The sequence below is a fragment of the Sinohyriopsis cumingii genome, chromosome 16 (genome assembly GCF_028554795.1).
Source record: "Sinohyriopsis cumingii isolate HCF-2022 chromosome 16, ASM2855479v2, whole genome shotgun sequence".
Classification (NCBI taxonomy): domain Eukaryota; kingdom Metazoa; phylum Mollusca; class Bivalvia; order Unionida; family Unionidae; genus Sinohyriopsis; species Sinohyriopsis cumingii.
The window spans coordinates 71,294,084-71,311,959 of NC_142976.1; the positions used below are offsets into that span (position 1 = coordinate 71,294,084).

Below are 17,876 nucleotides of genomic sequence, written 5' to 3' on the forward strand. Positions count from 1 at the left end.
AGGTGGTGCTTATAGATTCACACGACGTCTACAAATACAGACACACTCATTCCGACACTGGCATGATTTTTAAAAGAAAAATAAGGTTAACTGAACATTACATTCTTCATTATCCATCCACTGGCGCATTTGCTGCCAATCATGTCTCGAGTTTCTTCTTAGAATCGGACATTAAAAAAATAATTTAGTACTTCTTTCATTGAAATAGTTGTGACTAACAACAAAAAGCTAAGGGAGACACAGCTGTAAATAACTTATTGAATGTTATTTCTTTATTGCTATCGTATTTTTATATTACTTCCACCATCTGGAATATCACCACCGGTATTGACTATTCAGGTGTGCGTACTTGGCCTCGTGTGAGGAACATCATGGGAGGCTCAGGTACCATGCAATGTGAGTAGTATAAGGGGTGAGATTAGCGACAATGGGAATTAGCATTAAAAACACCCCCTGGTTAAGATTAGCGACAATGGAAATTTAACATTAACCACCCTGGGTAAGATTAGCGACAATGGAAATTTAACATGGGCAAAAAACCCTGGGTAATATTAGCGACAATGGAATTTAACGTTGGAGAAAGGAAAAAAAAGAAAATATTGAGATTAGCGACAAAGGCATTCGAACAATGGAAAAAAAATATCGATTCTAGGGACAAAGGCAATTGAACATGGGGAATAGAGTTTGGGTCTGTCTAGGGACAAGGGGAATTGAACATGGGAATAGAGTTTGGGTTTGTCTAGGGACAAAGGGGAATTGAACATGTTAGGAAAAAAAACTACTTTAGGACAAGGGGAATTGAACATGGGATTTTTTTTTAAAAAAAAAAAATTTAAATTTAAATTTAAATTTAAATTTAAAAAAGGGGTAGGCAATTGAAAAGTCATTCTCTTTTCGAGAAATATGGGTGGCCCTGAAAAGGGCCTTTGGTTTTTCTTCTTCTTCTTCTGCTTCTAATTTCTTCTTTTTCTACACCAACTTCTTATTTTCTCTCCTACACTCTTTTTCTTCTTTTTTTTTCTCCTCCTCTTCTTTCTTCTTCTCTTCCTCCTCTTCTTTCTTCCTCTTCTCATTTTCTTCTTCTTTTTCAATTTTTTCATTCCATTTTCCTATTCTTATCCTTTCCTCTTCATCTTCCTTCTCCTCCTTTATCTCTTTCATGACACCACTTATTATGTCCTTTACTTTTCTTAAGTTATTAATTTCCATCTTTAGTCGATGGGGACTATAGGAATAGTGGTCTTCATTGAGTCTCACTAACATCTGCTCCATTATTCCTAAATTGTCTAAAACGTCTTGCAATTTTTGCATTTTGTCAAGGTGGTTCGAAGCCATCTTCTTTGTAGAATGGTTTGAACGAAGAATACTATGGGTTCTTATACGAAAAGCGCGGACGTGAAGGAAAACATGCCCCGACATAAAATTGATCTTACCTAGATCATGACCAAACAACGCGCGAACGTGAAGGAAAACATCCCCTACTTTTCTCATTTCATATAATATACTATCCACATAAGTGAAGCAACAATAAACAAACCTCAAATCTACTATTTACACACGCAAATCATTAAAACAAAATCCATAATCTACTATCCACACAATCGTACGTGAGCGGTTACAAAACCCAAACTATACTCTCCACATACGCTAGGAAACAATAAACAAAATCCATAATCTACTATCCACACAATCGTACGTGAGCGGTTACAAAACCCAAACTATACTCTCCACATACGCTAAGAAACAATAAACAAAATCCATAATCTACTATCCACACAATCGTACGTGAGCGGTTACAAAACCCAAACTATACTCTTTACATACGCTAAGAAACAATAAAGAAACCCATAATCTACCATTCACACAAACTTACGTGAGCAGTTACAAACACAAACACACAAACACATACACTCGCACTATGAAAAAAGAGTTAGTGTTTATATTCACACTACTCTACCTACACACACACACACACACACACACACACACACACACACATTGGCAAATTGATGGTTATTTCTTTTCTAGAGTATTGGGTAGCCCTGAAAAGGGCTGGGTTTTTTTTTGAACTTCATGGACACCTGGTTAATGGTGGCACCTTCCAGGCCTGGCGCCACATACACATCTTGTTCCCCAGTTGCTTTTTACTTTTTTGGGGGAGAGAGCAGAGGCAGGATATGTGGCTTCAGAATCCCAATTTTCGGTTTCTGGGATTCTGAAATTTCTTCTTCTTTTCTACTTTTCCTCCTCCTCTTCTTTGTATCTTCTCTCCTCCTCTTCTTTGTATCTTCTCTCCTCTTCTTTGTATCTTCTTTCCTCCTCTTCTTTGTATCTTCTCTCCTCCTCTTCTTTATTTCTTCTTTCCTCCTCTCTCATCCTTTCTTCTTCCACAATGGCCTCCGCGGCCAGTTCGTTCAACAGGCGCCTGGCAGATTCCAGATGCACATGAAGTTCCAACAGTTTCGCCAGTCTCGTGTTCATTCTGGTGTTGATCAATCAACAAGGGTAACTGGACTGCCGAACGAGTTTCAATTTATACTAAAACTGCGGACGTGAAGGAAAACATCCCCCTAAAAAACATAAAATTGATCTTACCTAGATCATGACCAAAAAACAACGCGCGGACCTAAAAGAAACATTCACTCACTTTTTTATACTACCCATTCCTATTCTACAAAATTTTTTCATTAATCACTCCAAGATACTATTCACATACGCAAAGCAATCCAATCAAACCCCCCCCCAAATCTACTCTCCCCACACCTCAAACAGCCAAAAAAAACATGATCTTAATCTACTATCCACACCAACGTACGTGAGATGTTACAAACACAAACACATACCCTCACACTATAAAAAAGAGTTAGTGTTTATATTCACGCTACTCTACCTACACACATTGGCAAATTGATTGTTATTTCTTTTCTAGAGTATTGGGTAGCCCTGAAAAGGGCTGTTTTTTTTTGTTGTTTTTTTTTTGCTATGGCAATCTTTTAGTTTCTAAGAATGCGATGTCCTCTGAGGATAGACTTTCTGGCGATAGGTCTGCTTCTTCGGAAAGAGAAGAAGAACTCTTTGGTGTCGATACGACAATCGACAAATCCTCTCTCAGGTTCAGGTTCCTGCTGCTGTTGCTGCTGCTGTTGTTGTTGTTGTTGCTGCTGTCTCTGAAGTCTGTACTTCTCTGTCCATTCTTCTTTCTCCCTGTTCACTTCTTCTCTGAAGAGTTCTTTTATCAAGTCTTCAGTGACCTTTAGCATTCTCACATTCTCTATCTCTTCTGGCTTCGGTATCAGACTGTGTCTGACCATATGCAAATTCACGTAGGCTTCGTTTAGCTTAGCTAGTTTGGAGCACATCTTCGTAGGAGGATGAGTCGACAATGGATGGTTAGACTGGAAACAACCCGGTTCTTAAAGTCAAAGCGCGGACGTGAAGGAAAACATCCCTCCACGGTTTTCGAGCCGCAATGTTCAATGAGTGTCATGAGAGGGATAGTAAGAAGTCAAAGAGCTTGAATCAAACATTCTTATAGCCAAACAAATCACAAAGGCATTTTTTTCAAAACACATCATTTTTTATTCAAAAATCACTTAACACTAACCAACAACTCTAACATTTTTTAACAATAATCCAACAATATAACATCAAACATTTTTTTCAATTTACACTCTACTGTAAACAGGGTTGGCAACGTTGTGAATGAAATTGTGATTTCCACTGTTGCAAGTCATTGAGTCATGGATGGACACTACGTTTCCTAGCTGAGGACAACAAAATAAGCATACTAGTCACAAAATCAACGATTTACTTTCTCATCGTTTCTAGAAAAATCACGATCAAAATAAGTCACTAAATGTTCTTTTGCTGATAATAAGTGATCAATTTCGATCTCGACTTTCTCTTTGAATTTGTCAAAGAGGGTTTTGATGTAATGGATGTCTCGAGTCGTTAATGGAGGACAGAAATGTTCACGCAAGTCTTTATACCACCAACATAACACGTCTTTGTTAAACAGACTCCAAGCTTCGTCCAGATATTCGTTGAATTTTTCTTCTTGACTGATGTTTTGACATCCATAGTAATCATGCTTCATCCATGTCGTAATTGTGTCTGCCAGGTATGTAGCACAGTAGGAGACCAATTGCTGTTCTTGTTCTGGACATCTCGACTTGATCACGATGTCCTTTTCGTCTTTGTGTTGGGATTCTCCTTCCACGGTCTCCTCACATTCAATCTTCAAAGCTTCTCCACTAGGTAAAGAGGGATAACAGTCTTCCATAGCTTCTAGTAATCTAGAATGACTTCTCTCAAACTGTTGATTTCTATGGTATTATCGAATTCTGCATACAGGATGACGTTCACTGTCTCGTCCAGTGGCTTTGTAAACTGAAGTTCCACACGAATCTGGCCAGATTTTATAGGGTGGAAATGTCCCTCGTCGCTGCCTTGGTCTAGAGTGAAATCGAAATCCCACAAAGTGTAGCCTCCTGCATAATCCTCGTACGTAATGCCGTGACTGGTGTCGGTTCCTAACTGTCCCGTGGCTTCGTACAGCGACAAGTACGACCTCAAGTAATTCTTCTTGTCAAAGTTAGGTTCGAAAGGTCGGGTACACAAGGTCTTGCCATCGCGACTGGCTTCGATCTTGGACACGTCAAAGTGTTGAAAGTAGAAAGGATTTTTAGCGATAGCTCCGTTGAAGGCTGTATTCTCGACCATACCAACAATCAAACGTTTGGGTAACTGTCCTTGGAACAGATGATCTTCAATCATGGATCGCTGTCACCTAGGAATGGTGAAGGTTTTCACTTCTACGCGTCGGATCGGATACTTGGCGGTCGTTCTGCTCAACGTCTGACTGATGTCGTTTCCCACTTAAGGTAACACTTCCACACGGCGTACGTAGAGTCTGGCTTCTTGGATTTTGGTTTTGTAATTATCGTCACTATCAGCTATTAAATGGAAAGCGGCACTGCTGCGATTCAGTCTCAGGCGGACATCCACCCCGTTCAGCAAATATTTTTCTTGCAACCACATGTCCAAATGCAAACGATCAATCAGTTCTAAACTGTGTCCGTCTTTGATTCTCTCTCTTCGTTCTACAAATCCCGCATTGTGGTCTTTGGCTGTATCAGTTTTGAATGTTTCAAATTCGCCTGCATCGTCAACTTCCCATACCACACAGGCATTGAGATGAGTGTTCTTGACGTCTATTCCGTACGTCAAGAGATTTTCCAGGTACGCTCGATAAGGGTAAGTATCCATGCTGCTACTGACTAGTTTGTTATTCAAGTACAAGTCCACTCCGCTAAACAAGGAATGCATGAAATTGTTGACGGGAGCTACTGGCTCAGTGTCTATAGCATTTCCATCCTTATCTTGAACTTTGACTTTCAAGTACAAGTAACCGCTATTCAAATCGATGTAATCTTCGGGCTGTCCTTTGATTTCAAACTCGATGGGAGCGGAATCGGTCAATGAGGAGACGGGATGAAATTCCACCCATTGGGATTCTTGCATGGTCATCATGGTGGGTGGCATGGCAAACAGATCCAGTTCCGTCTTGGAACAGGCGCAAGACTCTCGGTGCATCATTTTGTTTGTTGCTGTGTCTCAATAACCGAAAACGTCTAAGTCTCGAACGGTTCTTCTTTTCTTTGCCTTTCTGGCTTTAGACGTGTGAAGTCTGGTGAAAGGGTGTTTTCTTCGTCGTCTCTTTCTGCCTTGTCCTTGCTGAATGCCTGACTCGGTAGCGTGCAGGGCATTTATAGGTGTTTCGCGTCGGCCCAAAAGGTCTTTGCCTGTTTACAGCAAGACATTTTTGCCTGCCCTCATGAAGGCTTCTTTAGGGTTTTGTTTGTCGATGATGACATTTTGGAGAAATTCTTTGCCTTGCGTCAGTGCCGCATCTTTCAAGGCGTGCAATCCGCGTGTCACCATCGGTTTCAAGACTGGGGCCACCGAACGAAAGGCCGATTTTAACATATCTCCTAAACCGTGTCCTTGCTGTCGAGTAACCCCTCGATACACTGGATACATGACTTACGAGTCGTGAGAGAACCGTTTTCGAAAATGGAGTTTCACCGTGACTTTTCCTTTGGTGAATGGAATATTTTGTCCCAAATCTCCTTTTATAGCAATGTTGACCGTGTCCAAATACGACTTGCTGACAGGCAAATAATGAGGATGTACAAATTCCCGGTGGACGTGGTAAGTGTTTCCACCTTCCTGGTCACTGGTTGTGGTACTATCCACTTTGAAAGGAATGACGCGCAGTAACGGCACAGAGGTGTGTCCCACCACGTTATACTCCACCACATCGGAGTACACGAACATCAAATTCAGTCCTTGGTTCAGTTCTACAGGGAATCGAAAAAACTTGTAAAATTCCGTATTGCTGTTGATCTTCGGTTTAAAATTTGGAGCCATTTTTGTGTCTCCACCTAAAATATCAAACAAGTCACGATTAAAACTGATGGATAACGTTTGGGTATCCTGAAATTTCATCAGTAAGCGACGAGCCACTTTATGGTACTCCAGGGTGACACTTTTTTTTACTCTGTTCAGGGCTTTGCCAAAGGCTAACTCGAACCTGGAAGTAATGGTGTCCACCAAATGTTGACCACTAAAATAAAACCCTGCCGGAATTTTCAAGGTGTAGATATTGAAGGGTGAATTGTTGGATGGTCTTGTGTCCCTTGAAAACCCGATGTCATTCATGACTTCTTGTAATTGTTGGTTCAGGATTTCGACCTCAAAAGTGTTTTGCTTTTCGGTGATGTTTTGGATTTGTGTAGGGTGAATCATTTCTACCAAAGCCACTTCCCAATGGGTTTCGTGATCTAACTGGATGGCTTGAGGTAATTTGGCCGTGTAACAGCACAACGTGTTGTTGGGGAACACCTCCATGGAACTGTCACTGGGTAAGGTCAAGTAAAATTGGTTTTGGTGACTCATAATTCCAGAGTTCTGTGGCTGTCCGAGGGGTTACTGGACGTCAGAGGCGTGTCTCCGCCCAAAATGAGGTTCTGGTTGTGATTGTTGTTGGAGTGGTACTGGCACTGGCACTGGACACAAGGTTCCCGTGGTTCCCGTTCGAAGAGAATTTCAGGGAGGGATTGGGAAGCAGGTAACCGATGCAACTGCTCAATAAAATGGTCCACAATTGTTTGTCTCCTTGTTGCAAACCAAATTGGCGATGGCTGCCCCGATGACACAATACACCACGAAGATTTGGCAGAAAAAGACGATTTGCGTTTTAGGCACACGTTCTCCACACTACACCCACAAGGGTTGTTTTTGTAAATCTTGCACAGAAGAACTAGGTGAAGGAGGAGTGGTCGACGTAGCTGCGTCTGTGTGAAAGGGCATGATGGTCACTTCTTTTTATAGTCGATGACTTGCGAAGCGTCGATCCAAGAATCAAAACTGGGTGGATATCCTTTCCAACGTACTTTGACTTCTTTGACACGTCGTTTGCCCACTTTACGGGTTCTGCGTTCGAGAATGCTTTCGATGTCGTACACGTCGTCTTCTTTTTTGGTGACAAGTTGTAACTCGGGCAAATAAAACGTTCCTTTGAGCACTTCTCCGTTCATGTCTTCCAATTTATAGACGGCAGGATGACGGCCATGCACTCGTCCAGTCACGCGAAACAATTCGGTCGTCCAGTTAGGTAAGTAACCTTTGTCGAAAGTGCGTTTGGTTTTGCCAATGCGCACCCAATCTCCTACGGCCAACTCTCCACTTTTCTTGGGGACAGCCCTCGTCGGGGACGTACCAAACAGGCGTTCAAACACCAACACTTCGTTGTCGGGAGTCACGTCTTGCGGGACACGTCCGATGCTTCGATGGTAAGATTGGATGTACGCTTGCACCAGGTGCGGTAAGATGTCGATGTACTTCAGAGTGTGGTGATGCGTAAAATATTTCCACATGCGTTCTTTCAAAGTGCGTTGAAAAAGTTCCACGATGCTGGCTTTGGTTTCGGGATTCTCGGTGGTAAAAAAATGAATGTCACGTTTCTTTAATTCTTTTTGGAAAGCTTGGTTCAGAAATTCGGTGCCTTTGTCCGTTTGCCATCGAAGAGGGTGACGGTCACTTTGTTTCAACACTCGTTGCAGGGCTCGCACTAACTCGCTGCTCGATTTGGAAGTCAAGGGCACGACCCAGGCAAATTTGGAAAAGACGTCGATGACACAAAACAAATATTTGTAGCCACGATTGTAGCTGGCCAAATGAGAGACATCGGATAAATCGGCTTGCCATTGATGATCGATGCCTTCCACTCGGGTGCGACTTCTGGCAAACTTGCGTCGAATGGGTTTGTGTAAAGTGTAGGTAGCTTGTTCTTGTAATCATCGTTGCACTTGAGGTAAACGGAGACTTTTCAGTCGAGTTTTGGCAGCACGATACAATTTTTGAACTTCTGCGTAACCTGCAGGATGCGAGGGATCGTAATAAATGCTGGCTAAGACTTTTTCCATTTTTTGTGTTGGTTGGTGTGTTAATAAGACACCCACTCTTGGAGGATGCTACTCTTTTTCTCTTGGGGTATTTTCTTGGATTGCAATGCTTTGCGTGTGCGACCGGCAATAGGTGTTGAAGAGGAGGATGTCTGAGCGGGGGATTACGGTTCTTGTTTCACTTCTGTCTTCACTTCTGTCTTCACTTTCTTTTCCTCTTGCCATCATCTTTTTAATCCATCCAATTCTGGAGGTAGGTGGTGTTGTTAACTTGCGTACTTTTTCTGGTGGAGTTTGAAACCCTTCTTCTTCTTCTCCTTTTTCTGTCTTGATCACTGGTAGTGGTGGTACTGGTACTGGTACTGGTACTGGTGATGGTGCTGGACTTTTCATCAAGGTCTTAAAATCGTTCAGAGTGGGTAGAGCTGTTTCGTCTAAAGCTTTCTGGTGAAAGAGTTGCAGTCGTTGCAAGAGTTGACCGTACTTTTGCGATTTTTCTGTTTCGGACAAATCTTGGCGATCCATCAAGGACTGCAATTCGTGTTGTAACTGGGACATCTCGCTCAAATGGGGATTGGGAGGTAAATGCGGGGTGCGTTGTTCTTGCCACCGATGGTATTCCATCCATCGTTTGTAAGGCACTAAAGCTAGTTTTCGTCCTTCCATGGGGTTGTCAGGGGTCGATTCTGAAATCTTGGGACTTCCGAGGGCCTTTTTATCTTGCTCCCACCAGTCCTCCCAACATGGTTCCCAAGACTCCTTTCAGTAAGGGGCCTAACAAGAGAGGTAAAATGCCTCCACGTTGGACCAACATCTTCTTTTTTTGACGAATCGGAATTTTCTTTTGAACCATTTGGCGAAGAGCGTGACGATGTTTGCTTAAGCATTGTTTCTAGTGTTTGGACAAAGGAATCGTGCCTTTCAAGACGTTCAAACAACATTCGCACACGGTATCGATGACCTCTTTGGAGGCCGATTGAATGAGTTTTTTTTCGTAGAGGTGGAGAAGCTTTGGACAGGACAGATAACATGTCCCCATGTTTGATTAAACGTGGTGGTAGTCCTTTTCTTTTCTTTCCTTGGGGTTTTCTGGAGAGTGACATCTTTGAGTCTTCAGGAGCACGAAAAAACACTGATACCCTACTTGGTCACACACCTTTTTTATACTGGAACGCGTCGCCACTGATTGTCTTTACGTCGTATCAATTTGAGGACAGGCATGACACGTCGTGCAGGGGTACGTAACGGACTAAATCGAGCCAGTTCTTGCTTGGACAAATCCAGTAAACTTTGTAACATGCCCGATCTTTCTTGGACTTTGATTTTGGGAGAAGGTACTTTGTGAGCAGCAGCCACTGCCACTAAATTGGAGGGTCCTACCACTGGGGAAGTAATTTTTGGGGTCATCAACGGAGAAGTTCTTGGTGTGATCAACGTCTCCAAGTACTCTTCAATTCTTGGTGTCATCAACGGAGAAGTGGATGAACGTGAGGCTACCGGAGATGCGGTCACCGCCGTGGCAGGTCGTGGTTTGCGAGTGTAAAGTTGCGTCCTGGCCGAGGTGCCTCTCTTGCGACTAGTTTTCTTCTGTGGACTTTTCTTTTTCTGGGGACTTTTTCTCTGTTTCTTTTTCTGGGGGCCTTCTTTTCTTTTTCTGGGGTGGTGTCTGGTCAGAGGAGGGTCCCGCCACTGGAGAAGTTCTTCTTGGGGACCTGGTCTTTTTCTTCTTCTTGGGGCTTCGTTGGACTTTTTTCTTGGGGAGAAGTTTGGGGGCATTAGGATCCCATCTTAAGAGAGAGCGAATGATGACCCCTCCTAGAGTACCGCTCCCTCCAGGTTTCAAAATGATTTGTTTTTTGGTTTGAGTGTCGATGCGGGGATCGGCCAGTTGGACCAAAGCGACTTTGTTTCGATCGAAAAAGCGTTTGGTTTGATGAGGAATCTGAATGATTCCTTGGAGTAATTGACGTGCCGTCACCGTGAACCATCGTAAGACTTCTTTGAGACTAGCTTCTAAGACACGAGCTCGTATCTGTGGATTTTTTTCTCGACTGATGCCATACAAGGCACGAATCAATTTGACGGGAAGATGCGACTGAAGGGACGTCATGTTGACGCTGTGTGAGACAGACGAAAAGGGCCTGAGGTTTTTATAGATTTTTTTTGTGGAGTGAAATTAAGTCGAGGACGGAGACGTGTACAGGACAGGCCCTCCGTCTTGGCACCAGTGGTGAAACAAGTGGGTACGAAATCACAAATCCTCGGGGGTCGTAGGTTTCAAATCGACGAGTAAATAGGCGTGTGGAGTTTGAGTGGCATCGTCGTACGCCTGAGTCAGCCAAGGCGTTCCTAACTGTTTGGCTAAGACTTGCACTTGCGATTTATCTCGAGGGCTTTTAAAGAAGACCACATAATGCGCATTGAGACTGATGGTGCGATGGGCTTTACTTTGTTGAAACAAATTTTGGGTGATGTAAACGACACTGGCATTACGGTGATGCCCTTTGCGCGTGAACCACAGTTTAATTTCTTCTTCGTCTTCTCCTAACATGTCGTCAAAAATGACCAAATGGGTTAGACGGGAGTCAGAGACGATGCCATCGTCTTCTTTAGGAATGCCTTCCACAAACACGATGGAATCGTCTTGACTTTCTCGCAAGAGGCTGTACGCCGATTGCCACTCTTTGTAACACCACACGATCCGCTGAGGTGGCCGATCGATCAAATGATGTTTATGTTCGATCAAACGTTTGACGAATTCGGTTTTGCCTCAACCGCTAGGTCCAGCAATGAGCATGTTAAAGGGATGGCGAAGATACAAAGCCTCCCAACTGGCACGATCTAAGTGTTCGTCGATGACTTTGACAGTAGAGGAAGAGGGAGCAGAGACAGCAGAGGTAGCCATAGTGTGAGAAATGTCACTTGTGACACGAAAACAAACAAGACAAGAGTTTATATACTTTTTTCAGAACACGTTTATTGAATGTTTCAAACATGAATACGAAAGACAAAAATACATAAAACCCAAAGGCTTAAGTATAAGGATAAAAGGCACATGATAACGATGAACGTGGAATAAACACAAATGTCTGTACAACATGTTTTGGGTAATGTTCTAACCAGTTCTATAGTAGGGGGTAAGGTCACACAAGTGTCCTCCCGAAAGGGTCTTTCAGGCCTGTCCACGACAGTCCCGTCCTGGGTGACGGGTTCTTCTGGCACCGTCACTAACACAGGTTGAAAAGTCGCAAGGCTCACAATCGCATTCCACTTCAAAAGCCCCACACTTGAATTGTGCCTGTCTAAACTTGTTTTGTGTTTCTCTGAAAGTATTCATCTTGTTCGCTCGGTCTTGGTAGTCACAATGAACTATCGATCTTGCCTAGGGTTTCTTTTTATATACAGACCAATACCGACGTGTCCATACGGTAAGGTGAAATGATTGGGAAGTCGCACTCGCTTCTGGTACACGATTTGATAGACTTTTTCCAAGGGTCGACTGACGATGTGGTGAGTGGGTAAACGTACAATTTTGTTCGGTTCATAGGTGGTCACTTTAAAGTTTGCATCCTCTCCCGATTGCAAGGCTTCTTTCAATACCCCAAAGTTCACCACACGACTGGTACGATAATTCAGAGTCAATCCTTTCACTTTACACGTCGTGTGCAATTCTCCTTGTGGGTCCCGGTATTCGTAGCCGTAATTTTTGGGACCACCACTGACGAAACTTAGAATCTTGTCGTCGGGATGTTCGTCTGTCCAGGCTCCTAAACGGTCTCCTTCGATGTGATAGTGCTGTTGACTCGGGTGATGGATGTAAATGCAACTGTCCGTGTCAAAGTACAGGACACGTTCCCCAAACAGTTCTAAAGCTTCGTACAATTTTAAGCGAGCATGAGCTGTCACGTAAGCCGCAATGATGACATTTCCAAAGTGGTCGTCTTGTACAAAGTCCAGATCTTCTTCGTAATTGACCAAGATCAAATCCTCTCGAACGACGTCCACGTGTTTCATGTATTTGGTTTTGTCGTGAATCATCTGAAAGTAGCGGGAAGGTTCTGTCAACTATTCTGTCTTGGGTAAACACGGTCGTTGTGCCATTTTACCCCACAAGCAATTTAACATCACTTTGGCAAACGACCGCCTGCCTTCGTTTTTCTCGATATGGTCTAAAGTGATGCCTTCTTGTTCATAGTATTTCTCTTTGAATGTCTTTTCGTCTTCGGAAGTGTGACACCAGGAAGGATAGCCGCTGGCTTCTTGCTTCAGTTTCAAAAAGGCATCCACGTAGTCGGCGAAAATGCCTTTCTGACTGGGGTCACCCTTGTGGTATTGTTGTGTCTTGGGAAAGTGGCAAATTTCGTACACTTCTAACAGTTGGTATCCCATGTCCAGAGCTTTGAACAATTCTACGCTGATCCAGGTTCCCGTCAAGGCACGTTCTTCCTGGGTGTGCTGACAAGGTTGGTCTTGGTTGCACGTTTCGGCACAAGTACGGCACAAGGGAAACATCAGTTTGCCTTGACAATGGTGAGGTAAGACGGGATGGTATAGGTTCGTGGGAGGCAAAACTTTACACTTGATCAAGCCTTCGTATTGTCGAATGTTTTTCAGGTCGATGTCTTCCGTGAACAATTGCGGGTGCCCTGCAGGAAAGGGACAATATTTGCACACGTAAGGATACAGCGAACACACGTCCAAGTATTTGATTTCTTCTCCTTTCTCTTCGTCGGCTTGGTACAGCAAACAGGTGGCATTGGTCCTTCCTCCGTACAAACTATCCCTCGGGTTTAGGGGGTCCATCAGCTTGTAACTTTCCACGGCACGTTTAAACTCGGGATCGGTTTTCATACGGTGATCGTACTCGTGTTCCCACATTTCCACCACTTGGTATCCTTGCTGTTCTAACTTTAGGCGTCGCTGACAAGTGTCCTCGTACAAGTCTTCCATGGTTCGTTGTAAAAACTGATTTTTAGTGCTACGATCAGGGTAACAGACGGGACATCCGTGAAAGAAGCAACTTTTAAACTCGTACACGATCTTGGGGTTTTCTAAGTCCCAGCCATCGACCGAATACGTTCCGATGGTCTTTTCGCCTCCTCCGTTGCGGGCATGCTGAATCCATTTGTCTTCCTTGTCGCACAAGTAATGTAACCAACGTAGGGCTTTGACCGAGTATTGACGTTTGACATAGTGGGTCGTTTGACGACTGATGACAGCCACGGTGTTTTCAGGCATGAATCGTTCGATACACTAAGGAACACGCTTTGGCAATGGTGCAAGCTTCTTTCAAAGGGTCGATCCCTCCGTGTTCCATGATCAGTTCTCGAAATTTTCCACAGCAACGCCGTAAAATGTCCACGTCAGAACGACAATACTTTAGCATTTCTTCCTGAAAGTCGAAAGGGTCGGAGGCGTGAGTCTGGTACCAAGCGTAGAAAGCTTCTCGTTGTTCGGTACGCATGTTGTCGGGGTCGTAATAGTGAGCCTCAGGCAAATGGGGTAGAACGGCGTGTTGATTGGCTTCCGTATTGAAAAAGTGAGGAAAATAACCTTTAGCCATTTCTGTCATTCCAAACGTTTTAGGCATTCGACTCAAAGGCATGGCCAAGTAACTCATCGAATCTTGAAACTGCACTTGTCCCACTTGCATGAAAATGATTTTGGCTCCGTTCAAAGTGACTTTAGGACGTTCGGTGCCATGTTCCGTATAGTACCTCAAAAGAAACTGTCCATCGTATCCGGAGAAACTGTGAGCCATCACCGTGGCATGACGATGACAATCTCCGTAACGTTCGATGTCCTCTTGGCTCCACGTCTTGTCGATGGGATCTAAGACCCATTGGGCAAAATCGGCTAACGTGTTCGGTCCTCGAAAGATTTTTTCACGCCCTACGGGAATCTTGCTGCAGTGAGGGCAATGACTGAAGATAGGTTCTTGAATGCACTTCTCGCACGCTCGATGAGCCACGCAGAAATTAGGAATGTGAATGCCAGTCTCTTGCATGCATTCGAAATCGAAAAAGATGAAATTGCCTTTCTTCTTGTGACCGTCCTCTTTCTCTGGTGGGGGTTGGTATTTTTGCACGTAGCATTGGTGTTCCAAGTCCACGATGTGGTGACAAATGTGACATTTTTTCTTTCCTGAACATACGTGTGCCTTGGTATTATTGGTACGTAGGCCTTTTCGATACGTAGGGCACAATCTCAGCAGTTGACAAGCACATTTCTGCTGTGAACCTTGCGTTTTCAGATGTTGTTGGTAACAGGGAGGGATGACAAACGTGCGCAGACAAGCAGGACATTGTACTCTTTCTTGTCCTTCGCTCAGACAGGGTGGAGAGGCCAAACATCCTGGGCATTTCCATCCGCAATGTTTGTGTTGCTCTCGATTGTTATAGCCATAGTCACATTTCTCACAGTAATAACTGTATCCCAGGAATCCAGTGATAGTGGTAATGGTATCGAAATGGTCATCGTGATAATAGACATGAATGTATTTTCCGTTCTTAAAGTCTTTCCCTCGAAACAACAGAGGTCCGCGCATTTCTTGAGGGTGCACTTTCAAGGTGTAGAGTGGAGCTAGGACATCTTGCAATTTCTGCATCTCAGGAATGCCACAGGGTGTGTCTTTGGACAGTCCGGCTTGTTGTAACAGGAGTTCTGCTTCGTTTCGTTGTTTGGCTCGGTCGGATCGTTGAATAGTTTTCCAGGCTCTTTTCCATTCTACCGTGTCGTTCTTGTTGGCATAGGTTCGTCCCACCACGATGGCTCGGGCTAAACACATCTGGTCTTGAGAATTGTGAATTTGCACGAGACTCTTTTTGGTGTTGCGAAGGTCGTTCACCAATAACACCTTATTGCGTTGTCCGGTCCCTTGAGGAGGAGAGACGTGGGCCATTTTCAGTGTGGCTTTACCATCGGTGATGTCAAACTGGTCATTAGATTGTTGTACGTGTTGAATCTTGTCCATGACTTTGGAAGGGGTTAGTTCTGCGGGTCTGCTAAACTCGATCCAAACAGGGGATTTCAAGCTGTCGTGATCTATGGATAGTGTCAAGCGATCGTCTTCTTTGGGTTGACATTGTCGCTTGAGTGCGGTGAGCAAAAAATCCCACATCTCGGTGATAAACCCTTCTGCTTTCTCCAATGGTACGTCGGACTTGAAATCTTTAAACTTCACTGTGTAGGTGTAAGCCGTGGTTCTAAATTTTCTAGAGGAGCGCTTTTCCGTCTCTCGAATGGAATAGTACTTTTCAGGGTTGACTAAGAGTGGTGAACTTTGTTTAGAGGGTTCGGATTCTGGTTCACTCATGTCCTCTTCAAAATCACTGGCATGAATTTGTGCCAAGACTTCAGCCCTGGTACGAGGCGATAGATCACGTTTCTGCCTCTTACTTTCTTCTTCTTCTTTCTTCTCGAATGAATAGGATCGTTTCATCTTGAGTGCAAAACGTCAAATTACTCAAGTTTAAACACCATAGACTAATTTATAGTCATGGCAAACCAGCGTATATAAAAAGGGTGTGTGTCTTGTCCTTTCACTATTCATTTCACTCTCAAACCGAGCACAACGATGGAAGAGACTACCCAGATAGAACGTTTCATCAGAGCTTTGCGAGGGGTCATTAGAAAATTCTCTTCAGACCAGCCGACGGACTACTCTCCTTCCTTTCGAGATAAAAGTCAAGATACTTGCTATATCTGTCAGAATAAAGGGCATTGATCTTCAGAGTGTCCAGACCGTCAAAAAAGAACAAAAACAGGGGCTAGAAAAGACAAAAGTCAAGATACCTGTTATTATTGTAAAGAAAAAGGACATTGGTCTCCAGATTGCCCAAAAAAGAAACAAGAGGAGTTGGAAGAAAAGAGGGATTCTTCAGAAGAAGAGAGAGATTCTTCAGAGGAAGAAAGCAGCCGGGTGAAGAAAAGAAGAAGGGAAGAAAGTGAGGAGGAAGAGGAGGAAAAGACTGTGACGGTGAAGAAATTGAAAAAAAGAGAGAGTAAAAAAAGAAACAGAAGAAGTGAATGTAATTATAAAGTGTTCTGTTGTGAATTGTGAATTGGATTGTAACTATGGAGAAAAGAATACATTAATTATATAAGGTAAGTGTCTTTGAGTTTTGATTTTAAAATAAGAAGCTACACTCACACACTCATACACAGACATGTACTATAAGGGTAAAATGTTTTTTTTTTTGTTGATTTTTGAGTTATTGGCAAATTGAAAGGCTATCTCTTTTCGAGAGAAGTGGGTGGCCCTGAAAAGGGCCTTTTTTGGTGTAGGGGTGAGTTTAAGCAATCAACTTTAACTGTCTTAAGCCTTTGCCACGGCCGAGGCCTACTTCTGATGATGATGATTGGGTTGAAATCACTAAGGGTGGTACGATAGGCTTAGTCACAGGGTTGGTGTGTTTAGCTCGGGAAGGTCGTATTCTCTTCGGTCGTGATAAAGAAGTCTGATACATTTGTTTCAGACTTCTTAACTCCGCTAAAATGTCCAACAGTACCGTAGCCGTTTGATTTTCACCCTCTTGTTTCTTTGCTGCTACTTCTTCTTCTTCTTGTTTTTTTCTTACCTCTTCTTGTTGCTGTTGCTATTGCTGTAGGAGAAAAGCTTGTTCCGCTTCCTTTTGTCGTTGCATAAATTTCTCCAATTCTTCTTTCTGTCTCTGTCTAAAATTCTCCACTTGCGGTAATGAAGAATGAGACGAAGGTTCCAGAACAAATTCTTGCGAGGTAAGAAAATCCACAAAATCCCAATGTACCTCTTCTGAAAGTAAGTCCGGGTTCCCTTGGGCAGTCTCCCCTGCTGGTGCACCCCAATGGATCGTTTTCTGAGTTTCCGTCATGTTGAATCACTGTCGCATAGATTGACAGCACACAGGCGCTAGTGAATCTATATAGACCACATGACGTCACAGACTGCTCTCTTCGGATTGGATGCGGACTGACTGAATTTTGTAACGCGTGTTCGGATTGGTGAATGAACTCAATCCGTTTCAATCCTTCCTCTACCTATAAATAAGCGCAGTTCACTGCATTGATTCACCTGTTCTCGTCGCCTCACGATGTGGACCACAGTTGAATCATCCAGCCTTGTGTCTTCAATGATGTTTAGGACGGACATGCTCATGTATGTCCGGTCCAAGTGGACTGTTGTTGATAGGACAGATACTAGTCTATGGATGAGAAGAGTTTACATAGAAAGACAAGGATGCCTCAAGAGGGTACTTGTTTATGGACCTGCAGTTAGAAGGAGTTTAAGAAGAAGATGTGACAGATGCCGTCTATGTTAATATTAATATTAACATAAATCCAAAGGCCCTTTTCAGGGCCACCCACATTTCTCGAAAAGAGATAGCCTTTCGATTGCCTACCCCTTTATAAAAATTTTTTTAAAAAAAA

General features: G+C 43.5%; 1 protein-coding gene across 3 annotated transcripts in view; it reads left to right on the forward strand.

Annotated features, from left to right (window-relative positions):
- Window positions 1-17,876, forward strand: part of LOC149780752 (stimulated by retinoic acid gene 6 protein-like) — a 176,746-nt gene that overhangs the window by 31,065 nt on the left and 127,805 nt on the right. The window lies entirely within an intron of this gene.